The sequence below is a fragment of the Oncorhynchus nerka genome, linkage group LG26 (genome assembly GCF_034236695.1).
Source record: "Oncorhynchus nerka isolate Pitt River linkage group LG26, Oner_Uvic_2.0, whole genome shotgun sequence".
NCBI lineage: Eukaryota > Metazoa > Chordata > Actinopteri > Salmoniformes > Salmonidae > Oncorhynchus > Oncorhynchus nerka.
Genome location: NC_088421.1, coordinates 25,065,347 through 25,071,346, shown reverse-complemented (window position 1 = coordinate 25,071,346; position 6,000 = coordinate 25,065,347).

Here is a 6,000-nt window from a genome sequence, read left to right as displayed (position 1 = left end):
TAGTTTTTGTTGTTGTAATGGAGACAGTAACATTAGAAATTTCAAAAAATGCAACTTCAAGGAAAATGTTTTTATATATACACGACATTATCAAAAGTATGTGGACACCTGCTTGTTGAACATCTTATTCTAAAATCATGGGCATTAAAATGGAGTTGGTCCCCACATGGCTGTTATAACAGCCTCCACTCTTCTTGGAAAAGCTTTCCACTAGATGTTGGAACATTGCTACGGGTACTTGCTTCCATTCAGCCACAAGAGCATTAGCAAGGTCGGGCACCGATGTTGGGTGATTAGGCCTGGCTCAAAATCGGCGTTGCAATTCAGCCCAAAGATGTTCAATGGGGTTGAGGTCAGGGCTCTGTGCAGGCCAGTCAAGTTCTTCCACACCAATCTCAACAAACCATTTCTGTGTGCCACAAAGTTGGAAGCTCAAAATCATCTAGAATGTCAGTGTATGCTGTAGCGTTAAGATTTCACTTCACTGGAATTTAGGGGCGTAGCCGAACTATGAAAAACAGCCGCAGACCATTATTCCTCCTGCACCAAACTTTACAGTTGGCACTATGCATTCAGGCAGGTAGCGTTCTCCTGGTATTCGCCAAACCCAGATTCGTCTGTCGGACTGACAGATGGTGAAGCGTGATTCATCGCTCCAGAGAACGCGTTTCCACTACACCACTTCAGACAACGCTTGGCATTACGTATGGTAATCTTAGGCTTGTGTGCGGCTGTTCGGCCATGGAAACCCATTTCATGAACTCCCGACAAACAGTTATTGCGCTGATGTTGCTTCCAGAGGCCGTTTGGAACTCGGTAGTGAGTGTTGCATTCGAGGACAGAAGTTTTTACGTGCTACATGCTTCAGCACTCGGCAGTCCCCTTCTGTTGGCTTGAGTGGCCTATCACTTTGCAGCTGAACTGTTGTTGCTCCTAGACGTTTCCACTTCACAATAACAGCAGTTACAGTTGACCGGGGCAGCTGGATCAGGGCAGAAATGTGACGAACTGACTTGTTGGAAAGGTACCTATGACGTTGCCACGTTGAAAGTAACTGAGCTCTTCAGCACGGTCCATTCTACTGCCACTGTTTGTCTATGGAGATTGCATGGCTGTGTGCTCAATTTTATACACCTGTCAGTAACATGTGTGGCTGAAAAATCTGAATCAACTAATTTGAAGAGGTGTCCACTTACTGTTGGCAAGGTAGTGTATTTATATTTTTAGCTCACATAGTATCATTTAGAAGTATGGAATAAGGTGTCTGTAATAAAAGAAATGTGGCAAAAACTAATGTAAATATTTTTTACAAAGGTGAGGGAGTGCCAAGATGGAGGCAAGGTGGCTTCAACACAGCGCTCACTATAACTCATCTAGTACAGTGCCTTGCGAAAGTATTCGGCCCCCTTGAACTTTGCGACCTTTTGCCACATTTCAGGCTTCAAACATAAAGATATAAAACTGTATTTTTTTGTGAAGAATCAACAACAAGTGGGACACAATCATGAAGTGGAACAACATTTATTGGATATTTCAAACTTTTTTAACAAATCAAAAACTGAAAAATTGGGCGTGTAAAATTATTCAGCCCCCTTAAGTTAATACTTTGTAGCGCCACCTTTTGCTGCGATTACAGCTGTAAGTCGCTTGGGGTATGTCTCTATCAGTTTTGCACATCGAGAGACTGAATTTTTTTCCCATTCCTCCTTGCAAAACAGCTCGAGCTCAGTGAGGTTGGATGGAGAGCATTTGTGAACAGCAGTTTTCAGTTCTTTCCACAGATTCTCGATTGGATTCAGGTCTGGACTTTGACTTGGCCATTCTAACACCTGAATATGTTTATTTTTGAACCATTCCATTGTAGATTTTGCTTTATGTTTTGGATCATTGTCTTGTTGGAAGACAAATCTCCGTCCCAGTCTCAGGTCTTTTGCAGACTCCATCAGGTTTTCTTCCAGAATGGTCCTGTATTTGGCTCCATCCATCTTCCCATCAATTTTAACCATCTTCCCTGTCCCTGCTGAAGAAAAGCAGGCCCAAACCATGATGCTGCCACCACCATGTTTGACAGTGGGGATGGTGTGTTCAGGCTGATGAGCTGTGTTGCTTTTACGCCAAACATAACGTTTTGTATTGTTGGCAAAAAGTTCAATTTTGGTTTCATCTGACCAGAGCACCTTCTTCCACATGTTTGGTGTGTCTCCCAGGTGGCTTGTGGCAAACTTTAACCGACACTTTTTATGGATATCTTTAAGAAATGGCTTTCTTCTTGCCACTCTTCCATAAAGGCCAGATTTGTGCAATATACGACTGATTGTTGTCCTATGGACAGAGTCTCCCACCTCAGCTGTAGATCTCTGCAGTTCATCCAGAGTGATCATGGGCCTCTTGGCTGCATCTCTGATCAGTCTTCTCCTTGTATGAGCTGAAAGTTTAGAGGGACGGCCAGGTCTTGGTAGATTTGCAGTGGTCTGATACTCCTTCCATTTCAATATTATCGCTTGCACAGTGCTCCTTGGAATGTTTAAAGCTTGGGAAATCTTTTTGTATCCAAATCCGGCTTTAAACTTCTTCACAACAGTATCTCGGACCTGCCTGGTGTGTTCCTTGTTCTTCATGATGCTCTCTGCGCTTTTAACGGACCTCTGAGACTATCACAGTGCAGGTGCATTTATACGGAGACTTGATTACACACAGGTGGATTGTATTTATCATCATTAGTCATTTAGGTCAACATTGGATCATTCAGAGATCCTCACTGAACTTCTGGAGAGAGTTTGCTGCACTGAAAGTAAAGGGGCTGAATAATTTTGCACGCCCAATTTTTCAGTTTTAATTTGTTAAAAAAGTTTGAAATATCCAATAAATGTCGTTCCACTTCATGATTGTGTCCCACTTGTTGTTGATTCTTCACAAAAAAATACAGTTTTATATCTTTATGTTTGAAGCCTGAAATGTGGCAAAAGGTCGCAAAGTTCAAGGGGGCCGAATACTTTCGCAAGGCACTGTATATATATAAATCATTGTGTACAACAGCTGATGAAGCTAACAGTGGAAAACTGTGAAAAAATGTGTTCAGTGTTATTTCCTGATACTTTCTGGTTGAAAATACAATCTACATAGGACCTAATCAGCAGGTTTGCATGGGCGGGAGTTTCAGCTTGCCTGGTGATATCACCAGGTGGTAAATTGGTTAATAGATATGGAGCAATTTCACTGCCAACAGAAACTGTATTTGAATTCCATAATTTTGAACTTATATTACGATATTACATTTTAATGATATATCTTAGAATTTGTAATGCACAAATGTAATCATAGAATTCATAATATGAACTGAATTGAATGAATATTGCATTCCATTTTAAAATTCGATTTCAATTTAATTGAATATTCAAATTCAATATTTAGCTAGCTTTCCGTTTTCCCATATATTTGGGGCTCCAAATGCATTAGTCTGGCCCTGCTCAGTTTGTTTTAGATTTTGTTAAAGGCCCAATGCAGTCGTTTTTATATCAATATCAAATCATTTCTGGGTAATGAATAAGTACCTTACTGTAATATATTCCCATAAAATTGCTTTTTAGCAAAAAACTATTTCTCAAGCAAGAATTTAAAATACACTACACAAGCTCTTCCCTGGAAACTGCCTAAGTCCAGGAACACATAGTGACTATGGTGACCTCGGAAATGGCAAGAGAAACAAAATGGAGGAACACATGGAACACAAGGTTTAAAACATTAATTACACATTCTTTACGTTCTCTCTAACCTCATTATGTCAATGGTGTGTCCTAGTTACAAACCAGTGAGTCATTGTAGAGAAAAAATGTAAAGTTACCATGGAGATTACACAGATGTTGTTTTGTAATGCAGAACTATGCAACCATGTTGCTATTATGGAAACATTTTTTCAGACTCCAGAATCAAAGTAAATACTTCCAGCTCTAGTGGTGGAACCGAACACTGTGAGGGTTGAGAGCCAGAGGGACGTTACAGCAAACAATGTGGTATGTCACAACAGCGGTGCAGCCTCTTTTTTTATACAATTTCAGTTGTGCAGAGAGAGAATGCTCTGAACCACATAAGCTTGAAAGGGAAGAATGAGGGGAAGACTTAAGAAAGAAGGAGAGGCTACCCAGTAACCAGGGAGTTCCCTTGTAAACAGTCAGGGATTCCATTCTACTCTATGACATGTCTGGGTGTCCCGTGTTGGATTGGTTTCTCCATAGCAATCTTCTAAATATTTACACATGCAAATACTATGGCCTGTTGATTGCCTTACCTCCTCATGTCATTTGCACACACTGTATATAGACTTTTTTTTTTTTGTTATTGACTGTACGCTTGTTTATTCCATGTGTAACTCTGTGTTGTTGTTTGTGTCGCACTGCTTTGCTTTATCTTGGCCAGGTTGCAGTTGTAAATGAGAACTTGTTCTCAACTGGTCTACCTGGATAAATAAAGGTGAACAAATAAAATAAATAAATAAGACCTGTGCTAGTTGAGCTTCACTCAGAGTTGTAAGTGGCTGGGTTGGATCAATGACAATAACAATTGAGTAACGCTTATGACTTCCAAACCCTACAAAGTACACAATAGAATGAAAGGAACATCAAACGCATGGGAACCACGTGTTTAACTCTGTTCCATTAATTTCATTTCAGCTATTATTACGAGCCTGTCCTCCTATAACTCTTCCCACCAGCCTCCTCTGTTGTGCATGGTACTACTGTGGATGTCAAATGTACAGTGCATCTGGAAAGTATTCAGATCCTTTCCCTTTTTCCACATTTTGTTACGTTACACCCTTATTCTAAAATGTATTATATACTTTCCCCCCCTCATCAATCTACACACACAATACCCCATAATGACAAAGCAAAATCTGATTTTTTGAATATTGTGAACATTTATTAAAAATAAAAATACCTTATTTATATAAGTATTCAAACCTTTTGTATGAGACTCGAAATTGAGCTACGGTGCATCCTATTTCCATTGATCATCCTTGAGATGGTTCTACAACTTGATTGGAGTCCACCTGGGGTAAATTCAATTGATTGGCCATGGTTTGGAAAGGCACACACCTGTCAATATAAGGTCCCACAATTCACAGTGCATGTCAGAGCAAAAACCAAGCCATGAGGTCGAAGTCGATGCACAGATCTGGGTACCAAAAGACTGCTGAATAATTAATAAAATGGCCACCCTAAGTAAGCATGCCAATAGCGTGCAAAGCTGTCATCAAGGCAAAAGGTGGCTACTTTGAAGAATCCCAAATATAACATATTTTGGTTACTACATGATTCCATATGTGTTATTTAATCGTTTTGATGTCTCCACTATTATTCTACAATGTAGAAAATAATAAAAAATAAAGACAAACCCTGGAATGAGTAGGTGTGTACAAACATTTGACTGGTACTGTATATTTACCATATCCTTGTTCAGCCACGATTTGGGGAGAACATAGGATATTACAGGATTACGACAATATATTTGTAGAATGATGTATCATAATGCATACTTCATCGATAATGTACATTATGTTCATGGTAATGATTGGAACTGAAAGTCAGTCAATTGGCAACACAGTTTGTTTTACAACGTGTTAATGTTAATATCTTATGCCACCTACTGGTCTCATACTGGTCTTAAAGTATTGTGCTACCTGCTGTTAAATTGTAGAGATGTCGGTATAATTCTAAAAAGTAATGGCCTCATACCAACAGCAGAGGGAAGCGGAGTACTGAGAGACAGCGACAATCGGGCAAATGTATGCTACCGTGAAAAATCAGAAGATAGTTTAGTTCAATCAAATGGTGCATATACAGATTCAACAACATATTTGAAAATGAAAGATTATTTGAGACAAATACTATGTACTTAGTTCTAGTTTAACCTGATATTATTATTTTCTTTGCCATGTTCTGCACTCGTGTTGACAGATGGTCCCGATTATGCCTATACGTGTGAGTGCCCGATCGCACTAACAGG